Here is a 14426-nt window from a genome sequence, read left to right as displayed (position 1 = left end):
AACATGTTGCCAAGAATGGCATGGCATGAATGCTGCGAGCATGCAGGCAAGTGCTGAGAGAGCCCAGACATTCAGCCCGCTCCAATCTGTGAGCTACGTCCCTGTCCTTGCTTGCAAAGTGTCCTCTCAGAAGCCTGTCAATGCTAGCTACTGGTGTGGCCTGCAGTGCAGGTCTGTCCTTCTTAAGTGTTGCAAATGGATCGGAGAGGTGTTATATAAATCGTGAGAATTTGGCAAATGTTGGATGCCAATATCTGTGAACAGGGGGAGTGTGTGGCTGCTCACCATTGATCATGCCCTGAGAGTGAAAATAATGTGGAAGCTCTTTATAGCCAGTGGCCGGCTGAAGTTACCATGTACCCCCTCTTACTTCCATGTTGAGAATTCTTGATATCTAGTTTGTTTAGCACATTTGGTAGAATAGGAAGATGAGTGTCAACGAGGAAGGTTGTGCCATTATTAGGGTATTTAACAAGCAATAACCCCCTCTTAATTGGCAATACATGCTACCTAGAGAGAAATTTGTTTCATCACTTGGCAAAAGCATATAAGATGCTGTGAGTTGCTCCTGAAGTTGGTACCAGCCTCACTGATCTTCTCACGTAAATCTGTCACAAATCTCACCAGTCCACATGTTGTTCAGGCTCATAAAAGATCCTATCTTCTATCTTCAACTTCCACAATCTGCCTGATTTTACCCCCATCATTAGTCTAACCTGGAACCTTGATATTTGTGTTCAAATTTCTAAACTTAATCTTCCTTGAACCATCCCTCTCCTGTTAATGCTTTAAAACCACATGCATCAGATCACATCATTTAAAATTTAAAGCCACAATTTGTTTGACTGATTTTTCTCTAACGAAATTGCATTGACTATAATAAATTTGGGATTGCCAGAAAAAAAAAGTCTATTATTCTTGCTCTGCATTTGTCTTGACACCACTGGTCTGGAAAGTGAAAATAAAACAGCTAGGATTCCAAAACTGGCCGCTATCTAATAACTGCTAGAAAGTGCCTATGTATGTATATCATGTGAAAGTGGGGTCAGCTTTGGAGGTGATGGTCAAAAAGCTTGCAGACTTTCACTGTCTAGACTGACATCTGCAGTATAGTCACTTAGGTGATGCATCAGAGGCTAGCCAATAAGTTGTGTAACCATATCTTAGCAAAGGCTGTGCATGATCTTCACGAGATAAAGACATGTAACAATGCAATAAGATTTTCCCCACAATGTTCTTTGACGTGTGGAGTTTTTTTTTACTTCTATCATAGCTCAATTAGATCACCAAGCAGCCTTCCATGGTAGAGGTAACTGATCCAATTACACCATCCCCAGAAGGGCATTTCTTACTGACAGTGACTAATTTTCCAACACAGAAGCACTGTAAAAATGTCTTGAGATTATAGATAAATGTAAATGTCCACTGTGGCTGCACATAACCACAAAGACCAAATTATTTAATCTAGTGTGAAGGGAAAAAAAATTGTGTGAAGACAAAAGTGTTATTTGTTCAACAACTGGATGAAACAAGCTTACAGGTGCACAGCCACTAAATAAATCAAACCGTGAGAGAAAACTTTTAATATGTGGGGGTGAATAATGTATAATATTATTCCTTAACTCAAAAGGTATGGTCTATTTTAACAGTTTATTTTTGAAAGCCAAATATGATTTTTGCCATCAATACATTGATTCTATATTTAACGAACACTCATGTCTGTGCTGGTCAGTAAAGTATACTGGATATCAAATTGCCTGGAGTCATTTATTCAATATTAAAGAGAAATCACTTTGCTGCTGTCTGCTGAAATGCAATATCTTCATCTGTCAGTGACTGAGAAGCATAATTTACATATCAACTGTCACCCTGTGTTAGCTTGCCTGAATTGGTGGCATTCTTGTCTTTTGAGTCAGAAGTTGTAGATTTATGCCCTTTGCTGAGAGATTCAGCTCATAACCTGAAGTGAACCTTCCCTGCACTCAGGTGCAGATGACCATTGATCCACAATGCCCAAAAATATGGTTCTACTGTCACATGACAGTTTAATTTAAGCAAAGACTGTACATAACTGCTTTAGTATCTGCATTATGTACAGAAAGATCTTTTTAAAGAATGAAGCATATCTTTTCAATGAAAAGTCATGATATGATTAATAGTAATATATGAGCCTACTTTCACTGCATATGAAGATCTTTGTTGTTTTAATGACATCTGGCTAAATTACCAATATTTTGAGGTGGAATGGATGGGCAGGAGATACAGATAGGCCAGGAGTATAACAAGAATCCTGAATCTGGCTCTGAGTCCATCAGTTGAGGGAGAACTGCATAGATAGACACACTGTCATTTGGATGAAATATTTGTCAGGGTTTGTTTCTCTGATTGATCTTAAATATCCCAGGGAATTAATTTAAAAAAAACAAACAAGCAATCTTGCCCAGTGAGCCATGCTCATGCAATATTATCACCAAAACAGATTAGCTTGTTACTTGTTTCATTGCTATTTATGTCAGAGAGTTGGTAAAGCATTAAAGGAGGGCTATCCTGCCCATGTTGCCCATGTCAACTCTTTGAATTAACAAACCACCTCATGCCTGTTCCCTTTTCCTTGTATTCTCCCTATAATTCGGCAAATTTTTCCTTAGATATTTATTCAACTGCATCTTGAATGCCTCAATTGAACCTGCTTCTTCCACACTCTCATTTTAGATCTTGATAACTTTGGCATAAAGGTACTACTGATCTCACTGCTGCTTCTTTTATTGATTTGAGAGGTCAAGGTCTGTATGTTCCTGTGAGGGTGAAGGGCAAGCTTGGCAGGAATAGGGAGCCCTGAATGAGAAGAGAAATTGAGGCTTTGACCAGGACAAAGAAGGAGGGATGGCTTGTGTACAGGCAGATGGGATCAAGGGAATCCCTGGAGGTATATAGGGGACACAGGACCTTACTGAAATCAGGAGGGTGTAAAGGGGAGCACGAGGTAGGTTATGCTGAGAATATTAGGGTGAATCTAAAGAGATTCTTTAAGTATATTAAAGGAAAAAGAATAACTAGAGAGAGAGTAGGACCCCTCAAGGACCAAAGTGGGCATGTACGTGTGGAACCGCAGGAGATGGGCGAGGGTCCTCAATGAATATTTCTGTGTTTACTAAGAAGAAAGATATGAAGACTAGGGAACTTGGTAAGTTCATGGCAATATCTTGGGGACAACCCATATCACAGTGGAAGAAGTGTTGGAAGAATTGGAATGTATGAAGGTGGATACATCTCCAACCAGATAAATCCAAGAACCATCCAAGAACCATTCAAGAATCTACAGAAGAAATTGCGGGAGCCCTGGCTGATATATTTGCTTCATCATTAGCCACGGGTGAGGTCTGGGAAGTCTGGAGGGTAGTGAATGTTGTGCCCTTATTCAAGAAGGGGTGCAAAGATAAACCTGGGAGCTATAGATCAGTAAGCTTAACATCTGTGGTAGGTAAGTTACTTGAAGATTCTGAGGGGCTAGATATATGTACATTTGGAAAGACAGGGTTTGGTTAGGAATAGTCAGCATGGATTTGTTCATGGGAGACTATGCCTCACAAATTTGTTAGAGTTCTTTGAAGTCATCAGGAAAGTTGATGAGGGCAGTGTGGTAGATGTAATCTATATGGATTTCAGTAAGGCCTTTGATAATGTTTTACATGGTAGGCTACTCTGAAAGGTTAGATCATGTGGAATCCAGGGAGAGTTGGCAAATTGTGTACACAATTGGGTTGATGCTAAGAAGCAGTCAGTAATAGTGAAAGAAGAACAGGAACAAAAACAAAGTTGCTGGAAAAGCTCAGTGGGTCTGGCAGCATCTGTGAAGGAAAAAAGAGTTATTAAGTTTCGGGTCCAGTGACCCTTCCTCAGAATAGGTAGAAGGATGCTTGTCAGACTGGAGGCCTATGATTAGTGGTGCGCCTCAATGGTTGGTGTTGGGTCCATTGCTGTTTATTATCTATATATCAATGACTTGGATGAGAATGTGCAGGGCAATGATTAGTAAGTTTGTGGATGACACTAAAATAGGCAGTATCGTGGACAGTGAGGAAGGTTATCAGAAATTGTAGCGGGATCTTGAGCAGTTGAGGAAGTGAGCTAAAAAATGGTAAATGGAGTTTGATACAGATAAGTGTGAGATGTTACATTTTGGAAAGTCAAATCAAGGTAGGAGTTTCTTGGTGAATGGTAGGGCCTTAAGGAGTCTATTGGAAGAGAGGGACCTTGGAGTTCAGGTGCACGGTTCTCTGAAAGTAGAGTCACAGGTAGACAGGGCAGTGAAGAAGGCATTTGGCGCACTGGCCTTCATCAGTCAGGGCAATGAGTACAGAAGTTGGGAAGATATGTTGCAGTTGTATAGGATGTTGGTGAGTCTGCTCTTGGAGTATTGTGTTCATTTTTGCTGACCTTACTATAAGAGGGATAGTATTAAAGTAGAAAGAGTGCAAAAGAAATTTACAAGGATGTTGCCAGGACTCAAGGGACTGAGTGAAAGGGAGAGGTTGGACAAGCTAGGATATTTTTCTTTACAGCATAGGAGACTGAGGGGAGACTGTTCATATGTTCATGACAGGAATCGATAGGGTGAATGCAGTCAGTCTTTTTCTCAGGGCTGGGGAATTGAGGACTAGAGGGCATCAGTTTAAGGTAAGACGGGGAAGAGTGCATGGGAACCTGAGGAGCAACTTTTCTACACAGAGTGGGGTATGCATATGGAATGAGCTGCCAGTGGATGTGGTTGAGGTGGGTACATTATCAATAGTTAAAAGGCATTTGGTTAAATACATGGATAAGAAAGGTTTAGAAGGATATGGGCCAAGTGCAGAGGAAGTAGGATTAACATGGATGGATATTTTGGTCAGCATGGACCACTTTGGGCTGAAGGCTCTGTCTCTGTGCTGTAGGACTCTGCCACCTCTCTCTCTACTCAAAGGGTCAGATGAGATTTAATGCAAAGAAGTACGAGGTGATGCACTTCGGTTGGAAGGACACTGAAAGGCATATAAAAAAAGGAGTGCAGGAGCAAAAGGACCTGGGTGTATACATGCACAGATTATTGAAGTGGAACTACAAATGGAGTGAGGAGTAAATAAAGCATACGGTGTTCTTGGCTTAGTGACAGTAGTACAGCGTATGAGAGCAAGGAGGTGATGTTGAATTTGTAAGGCACTTGTTGGATCTCAGCTGGCATATTGTGTACAGCTGTGAATGTCACATTATAGGAGAAATACAAATGCAGCGGACAGAAGTAAGTTACTAGAACAGTTCCAGGAATGGGAAATGTCAGCAATAAGGATAGTTTGAATAAGTTGAGACTGTTCTCCCTAGCGAGAAGAAGGCTGAGAGGAAATCTGATTGAAGTTTTCAAAATTATGAGCAGGCTGAGCAGGATAGATAAGGTGAAACTCTTTCTGCTGGTAAAGGGAACAAGATTGGGAGGGCATAGATTTAAAATGTTGTGTAAATAAAGCCAGGGTGATGTGACAGAAATATATTTTAAACAGGAAGTAGTTAGCGTATGGAATGAACAGCCTGGAAATGTGTAGGCAGGTTCAATTTAGATATTCAAGAAGGCGTTGAAAGGTCATTTGGATAGAAATAAACTGCAAGGATACAGGAAAGGCAGGAAATTGGAACTAGGTAACAGAGCCAGTGCAGGTGTGAGATGGGCTGAATGATCTTCCGCAGTGGAATACTTCTGAGATTCTGTGATTCAATGCCCTATTAATAAACCCAAGGGTGCTGCGTGTTTTATTAACTGCTGTCTCAACCCGCACTCCTGCTACCTTCAATGACTTGTCCAGTTTCGTCTGGTGCTGCACCCACTTTAGAATTGTACACTTTACATCGTTTTCTATTTTCTATTATTTTCTGTACTCTTCCGAAACTTAGCACTGACATCTTTTTGCATTAAATTTCATCTGCCATTGTCTTGCTGATTTCACCAACTCATCTCCATTCTGTTGAAATTCTGCATCATCTTCCTCACTGTTTACAAAGTTTCAAGTTTTGTATCATCTGCAAATTTTGTGTGTAGTTTTCAATGAATGTATTTTCCTTTTTTCCCCTGTAATTCTGCTAGTAATGAAGCTAAGAACTGTCTGATGGCTCATGCTATAGATCTTTAAACTAAATATGTCACTCTTCACAAAATAAACAAATGGGGGAGTCATGGTTTTTCCTTCCTTGATCCAGCAAACTGAGATCAATTGTTGCATCCGTATTAGCACTCTGGTGAAGATCAATTTACTCGGCATTAACTAAAAAAATTACAAATCTTAGTCCTTTCTGATTATTATAGATCAATTCAACTAAGTCACAATAAGACTTCAAATGTGAATGATGATGTTGGACTTCTGGCAGGCTCAGTGCTGAAGAATTACCTGGGAAGGATATTCACCAAAAAATAAAAGTCAAGTTGGGACAGTTTTGTTTTGAAGGAAAAGATCCACTTGTTCGCATGAAGAAAAAATATTGCTTTTGAACTGAGCGGAATCACATTTTTCAAATATCTCAGAAGTTCATAAGCAATAAATTGCTTTGATATGCTGTTTCATGAACAAAGTTATTATGTAGACAAATGTAGCAGTTATAAACTGTGTGTAGTCACAGTGAAATTGCTACTTGGAAACAGCATAACAGGCTGACTGCAAGCCATCTATGATGGCTAATAATAAATCAGCTAAGTGTTAAAATACCCCCTGCAGCAGTGAAGTCAATGCAAAAGAAAATCAGGGCAGTAGGTTGATTAGTGTTGGATGTCTGGGAAAGAACTTTTTCCCATGCATGTGTATGTCTGTGGGTGGTGGGAATCTGGAATACACTGCCTGGGAAGTCAGTGAAGGCTGGAAATCTTGCAACCTTTAAAATTTCAAATTTCATAACATTCAAGGATGTAGAAAAAGTGCGGGAAATCAGGATTTGTGCTCTTTTAGTGGTAGTTTCGTTGGTGCGGACCTGATGGGCCTTTTTTGCGCTGTATTAAATCTGTAAGTCTGCTATCGACCAAGGCAATTTTACCCACAGTAAGCTGCGTAATTGAGTGAGTGGCAGGAAAGAGTGAGTAGTTACTAATTAATGTTTTTTTTCAGAATGGAGGATGGGTTATAGTGAAGGACTGCAGGCACCAGTATTGAGACCACTGCTCTTCCTGATGTAATATCTTGGTGTACAGGGCAATACATCAACAGCTGTGAATTATATAAAACCTGGAAGAACTGTGAAATGGAAGGAGGTAGTGTAGAACCTTAAAAGAATGCAGGCATTTTGGTGGAATGGGCTACCAGTTGATTGCAGATTTTGGATCATAGAACATTGAACAGTACAGTACAGGAACAGGTCTTTTTTCTGCACTGATGCATGATGCCTTTCTAAACTAATCCCATCTGCACGTGGTCTATATCCCTCTATTCCCTGCCCCGGCATGAATCTATCCAAATGTCTCTTCAACATTGCAATCGTATCTGCTTCTACCACCTCCTTTGGCAGTGAGTTCTGGGCATCTATCACTCTCTGAGGAAAAAAACTTGTCTTGCACATCTCATTTAAATGTTCCCTCTCTCACTTTAAACCCATGCCCCTTAGTATTTGAATTTCTACCTAGGAAAAATACTCCAACTGCCCATCCTGTCCATGTCTCTCATAATTTTACATACTTCTATCATACATCTAATAACCTTCATTGTGCTACATGGCACTATTACTGTGCTAAATTGGTCAGACTTCGCACAGATATAGCAATTCAGGACTGGGCATCCATGAGGCAGTGTGGGCCATCAACAACAGCAGAATTGTACACTAGCATAAACTGTAACCCTGTGGCCTGGCATATCCCTCAGTCAACCATTACCATCAAGCCAGGGGATCAACCCTGGTTGATTGGAAAGTGCAGGAGGGCATACCAGGAGCAGCACCAAGCATACCTGAGGATGATGTGTCAACTTTGTGAAGCTACCAAACAGGACTTTTTTTTTGATCATTTGTGGGATGTGGGTGTCACTGGCTGGCCAGCATTTATTGCTCATCTCTAGTTATCCTTGAGAAGTGGTGGTGAGCTGTCTTCCTGAACTGCTGCAATCCTCATGCTGTGGGTTGACCCACAATGCTATTAGGAGGGAATTCTGGGATTTTGACCCAGTGACAGTGAAGGAATGGCGATATATTTTCAAGTCAGGATGGTGAGTGACTTGGGGGGGGGGGTGGGATCTTGGAGGTGGTAGTGTTCTCATATGTCTGCTGCCCTTGTCCTTCTAGACAGAAGCAGTCATGGGTTTGGAAAGTGCTGTCTGAGGGTCTTTGGTAAATTTCTGCAGTGCATCTTGTAGATAGTACACATTGCTGCTACTGAGCATTGGTGGTAAATGGAGTGAATGCTTGTGGATGTAGTGCCAATCAAGCGGCTGCTTTTTCCTGAATGTTGCCAAGCTTCTTGAGTGTTGTTGGGGCTGCATCATCCAGGCAAGTGGGAGTATTCCATCACACTCCTGACTTGTGCCTTGTAGATGGTGGACAGGCTTTGAGGAGTCAGGAGGTGAGTTGCTTGTCACAGTATTGCTAGCCTCTGACCTGCTCTTGTAGCCACTCTGTGAATGTGGCAAGTCCAGTTGATTTTCTGGTCAATGGTATCCCTCCAGGATGTTGATAATGGAGAATTCAGTGATGGTAATGTCATTGAATATCAAGGGGCAGTGGTTAGTTTGCCTCTTATTGGTGATGGTCATTGCCTGGCATTTGTGTGGCGTGAATGTCACTTGCCACTTGTCAGCCCAAACCTGGATATTGTCCAGATCTTGTTACATTTGAACACACACTGCCTCAGTGTTGAGGAGTTGCGAAAGGTGCTGAACATTGTACAACCATCAACGAACATCCCCACTTCTGACCTTATGATGGAAGGAAGGTTATTGATGAAGCAGCTGACGATGGTTGGGTCTAGTACACAATCATGAGGAACTCCTGCAGAGATATCCTGGAGCTGAGATGATTGACCCCCCACAACTACAACCGAGTTCCTATGTGTCAGGTATGACTTCACCCACCGGAGAGATTGACACCTGATGCCTATTGGTGCCAGTGTTGCCAGGGCTCCTTGATGCCACACTCAGTTGAATGCCACCTTGATATCAAGGGCTATCACTCTGATGTCACCTCTGGAATTTCACTCTTTTGTCAATGTTTGAACCAAAGCTGTAATGAGATCAGAAGCTGAGTGTCCCTGGTGGAACCCAAACTGGGCGTCACTGAGCAGGTTATTTCTGAGCAGGTGCTGCTTGATAAATGCTGTTGATGACACCTTCCATCACTTTGCTGATGATTGAGAGGAGACTGATAGGGCAGTAACTGGCTGGGTTGGATTTGTACTGCTTTTTGTGTACAGGACATACTTGGGCAATTTTCTACGTTGTTGGGTAGACACCAGTGTTGTAACAGTACTGGAACAGCTTGGCTAGGGGAGTGGCAAGTTCTGGAGCACAAGTCTTCAGTACTATTGCCGGAATGTTTTCAGGATCTGTAGCCTTTCCAATATCCGGCGTGTCCAACTGTTTCTTGATATCACGTAGCATGAATCAAATTGGCTGAAAACTGGTATCTGTGATGTTAGGGACCACTGGAGGAGGCTGAGGTGGATGCACCACTCAGCACTTCTGGCTGAAGATTGCTGCAAAAGCTTCAGCCTTATCTTTTGCACTGATGTGCTGGTCTCTTCCATCATTGAGGATGGGGATATTTGTGGGTCCTCCTCCTCCAGTGAGTTGTTTAATTGTCCACCACCGTTCATGACTGGATGTGGCAGGACTGCAGAGTTTAGGTCTGATCTTTTGGCTGTGGGATCGCTCAGCTCTAACACTTTCTGCTTTTGCTGTTTGGCATGTAAGTTGTCCTGTTTGGTGGCTTCACCAGATTGACACCTCGTCTTCAGGTATGCCTGCTACTGATCCTGGCACGCCCTCCTGCACTCTCCATTGAACCAGAGTTGATCGCCTGGCTTGATGGTAATGGTTGACTCGGGGATATGCTGGGCCATGAAGTTACACTTGCTGTGTGCATTATACATCATGCTTTACACAGTACCACCATCTGGTCAGATCTAAACTCTGCAATCCTGCCACATCTAGTCATGAACGGTGGTGGACAGCTGAACAACTCACTGGAGGAGGAGGCTTCACAAATATTCCCATCGTCAATGATGGAAGAGCCAAGCATCAGTTGAAACAGGAGGATCCTTCATAGAAAGTAGTACAGTGCTGGTCTGAGGCAGTGGAAGAGCTTCTCTAGGACTGCTTGGAATTGGTGGATTGGACCAGATTCAAGAATTCAATGGACAATCTAACTGTGTATGCCACCACCATCATAGTCTTCATTAGCAAGTATGTAGGGGGCTGTGTGCCTCAGAAGTCAAGTTGTGTGTTCCCCATTCAGAAGCCTTAGATGAACCAGGAAATCCACTGCCTATTGAAGACCAAGTCAGAAGTCACATGACACCAAGTTAGAGTCCAACAAGTTTATTTGAAATCACAAGCTTTTGGAGCATTGCTCTTTCAACCAGTGAAGGAGCAGTGCTCTGAAAGCTTTCAATTTCATATAAACCTGTTGGCCAATACATTCATGCGATTTTCTGAATTTGTCCATCCTAGTTCAGCACCAACTCTTCCACATCATGCCTATTGAAGACCAAGTGTGCAGCATTCAAGTTGGAGATCCCAAATATATACAGGATATCCAGATATAATCTCTGCAAAGCCATCAGAGATGCCAAGAGGCAGTACCAGAACAAGTTAGAGGCCCATACCAATCATACAGACACCGACTATCTGTGGCTACGTTACATGGCATAGCAGATGCAAAGTGCAGCAGAACAAAATAGTGGACAAAAACACATCACTCCCTGATGTACTGAATGCTTTCACTGCTCAGTTTGAGCAGAATGCCCGTGGCGTGATGTCACCTGCCCCTACAGCCCATGATGCTCCTGTTCCCTCTGTTCCACGCCAGACGTCAGATTGGTCTTCCTGAGAGTAAATCCGACGAAAATGATGGGTCCAGTTGGAGTCCTGGGCCTTCCACTTAGAGGCTGTGCAGACCGTCTGGTGGAGATATTTACTGATATCTTCAACTTCTCTTTGCTACTGAAGTCCCCACCTTCTTCAAGAAGACCACCATCATCCCAGCACCAAACAAAACACATGAAGTGTATCTTAGTGACTACCATCCAGTGGGTCTGACCTCCATAACCATGAAGTATTCCAAGAGGCTGGTCATGACCCACATCAGCTCTAGCTTCCCAGCCTGCCTCAATCCCTTACAATTTGCCCACCAGCGAAACAGGTCCACAGTCAATACCATTTCCCTCGCCTTACACTGATCCCTGGAACATCTGGAAAACAAGGACACCTACATCGGGCCACTGCTCATTGACTACAGCTTTGCCTTCAACAGCGTAATCCCTTCCAGACTAATCTCAAAACTATGTCCTCTACAACTGGATCCTCAGCTTCCTAACTCTCAGACTGCAATCAGTGAAGATAGACAACAGCACTTCTTCGTGATAATCCTCAACACTGGTGCCCCACAGGGATGCATTTTCAGTCCCCAACTGTACTTTCTGTACATCCACAACTGTGTAGCCAAACTTCAAATGAATGCCATCATTTGCCAGTTTGCTGATGGATGCGGTAGGCCAGATATTAAACAATGATGAGTCAGAACACAGGAGAGAGAGCATTTGGTGTCATAGCGTAATGATAACAACCTCTCCATCAATGCCAGTAAAACAAAGTAACTGATCTTTGACTTCAGGAAGACAAGAGGAGGACACACCCCTATCTACATCAACTGAGCTGAGGTAGAGAGGGTCGAGAATGTCAAGCTCCTAGGAGTGACAGTAACCGACAATCTGTCCAGGAAGTCCCACATAGGTGCAACGGTCAAGAAGGCACAACAATGCCTCTTCTTCTTCAGGCGGCTTAGGAAATTCAGCATGTCAATAAGGGCCCTCACTAACGTTCATAAATGTACCACAGAAAACATTCTATCCGGGTGCATGATGGCCTGGAACAGCAACTGGTCTGCCCATGGCTGTAAGAAGCTACAGAAAGTTGTGTATATGACCCAGGCCATCATGGAAGGCAACCTCCCATCCATGGACTCTATTACACTTCTCATTGTCATGGAAAAGCAACATCATCAAAGACTCCTCCCTCCCCAGTAATGCTCTCTTCCATACAGAAGCTTGAATGCCTGCACCAACAGGATCAGGAACAGCTTCTTCTCTGTTATTAGTAGACTGCTGAATGGACTTCTCTAACTTCAAATAATATTGATGTTGCTAATATTGATCTTGCTTTGTGCAGCCCTAGCCTTGTCAGCCTCTCTCCGTTTAAGCACCCTATGATCCGTATGTCCTTGTTTGCTATAATCTGCTAGTACTGCTCAAAAAAATGGTTCACTGTATTTAGGTACATGTGACCACAATAAATCAAATCAAAAGTAATAGACAAGGTTGAAACATTTGCCGCAATCATCAGTGGATGGTCCACCTCAGCTTTCTCCAGTGGTCCCCAACATTACAGATACCAGTCCTCAGCCATTTCAATTCTCTCTACATACTATCAAGAAATGGTTGGAGACAATGGATACTGCGAGGGTTAGACCCTGCTAACATTCTGGCAATAGTACTGAAGACCAGTGCTCTAGAACTAGCTACTCCCATAGCTAAGCTCTATTGCCATGCCACTTTATGGTGAATGTCATAGTTTGATAGGACCTCTGTGAACTGACTAGAATCAAATGGTGATTAATTTTCTGGGTTAATATTCTCCAACAAACTTCCTTTTGTAAACAGCTTATCTGGAATCTCAATGACTGAAGTGCTGGCTATGGAACTTGTTGTTGAGATTTCTGACTATTGTCTGTGTAGATCATAAAACAAATTCCTAAGGGTTAGTTGCATTTCTCTAAAAATATCATCTAATTGTAGCTTTTACAATAGTTTTGTTGACCATGTGTCAGTTGTAAAAGTGTAGGAAACAGTTTTGATTTTTCCCTTAATAAAGAAGCTACACAATTTCTAATGAATCCTTCTTTTGATGAACTATTGCTGATCTCGAGACTGCTTCATGTGATTATTGTTACATCTTGATAAACCCTGTATGGGCAAGATCCAATTTATGTTGAGTTGTACCCTCAGGATAAGCACTCAAGTTCTGTGCACAGTGTAATTCTCAGTAAACAATGCAAATTCATCACCTACTCTGTACTCTAAGGTCAATTCTTTCTCTATTTCATGAGGCTACTTAGTTTTGGCTTTCAATTCTGCAGTACTTTGCTGTTGAATCTGCCTTTAACTTCTTGTGTGTAACAGAATTTGCTGTTGACTGCAAAATCGCCATCACTTAGTCTTCAATGTTCCAAGTCATTGAATTGCCTGTTATACTGCATCTGCTGAAATATGGTTGAACATGTGAAATACTCATTTGCATTAATCAGCAGGGTACTCAATCTCAAACCCTACTGATGTAGAGGTGCTGATGTTGGACTGAGGTGGACAAAGTCAGAAATCACAACACCAACTTATAGTCCAATAGGTTTATTTGAAATCACAAGCTTCCAGAATATAGCTCCTTCATCAGGTGACTTTATCTGACAAAGGGGTTAAACTCCAAAAGCTTGTGATTTCAAATAGTGATCAAAGATAATGGGAACTGCAGATGCTGGAGAATCCGAGACAACAAAGCGTGGGGCTGGATGAACACAGCAGGCCAAGCTGATCTTAGGAGTACAAAAGCTGACGTTTCAGGCCTAGATCCTTCATCAGAAAAGGGGGATGGGGAGAGGATTCTGAAACAAATACGGACCGCCTCCCCCTCTCTCCCGATTTATTTCAGAATCCTCTCCCCATCCCCCTCTTCTGATGAAGGGTCTGGGCTCGAAACGTCAGCTTTTGTGCTCTTAAGATCTGCTTGGCCTGCTGTGTCCATCCAGCTCCACACTTTGTTATCTGTGATTTCAAATAAACGTGTTGGACTATAACTTGGTGATGTGTGGCTTCCAACTTCAAAGCTGTACTGATGAAGATGATCTGACCATCTGTAAATTCAGAGATTGATGACCACATCCTGTTTTGGTGAACAATATAGTCAGCACTTGCTGACTGATGCTGAGATTGAACAAAGAGATACATATGCGATGTTCACCAGCCTAGATGTAAGCTAGTACTTCCACTCTCCATAAAGCATTTGTGTCAGTTTCCTACAATGGGTGTCATGCTCAAGCAATTGGTCATTCGATTTATTCAGTGAATAGTGAGAATGCAGTTCCAACTGCATTTCCTGACACCTGTTGTGACATAAATTTCTACATGTTGAAACACTTGGGAACTGGCAGAAATGTGATCTCCT

Source organism: Stegostoma tigrinum, chromosome 3 (assembly GCF_030684315.1).
Source record: "Stegostoma tigrinum isolate sSteTig4 chromosome 3, sSteTig4.hap1, whole genome shotgun sequence".
NCBI lineage: Eukaryota > Metazoa > Chordata > Chondrichthyes > Orectolobiformes > Stegostomatidae > Stegostoma > Stegostoma tigrinum.
This window is presented reverse-complemented; position numbering follows the sequence as displayed.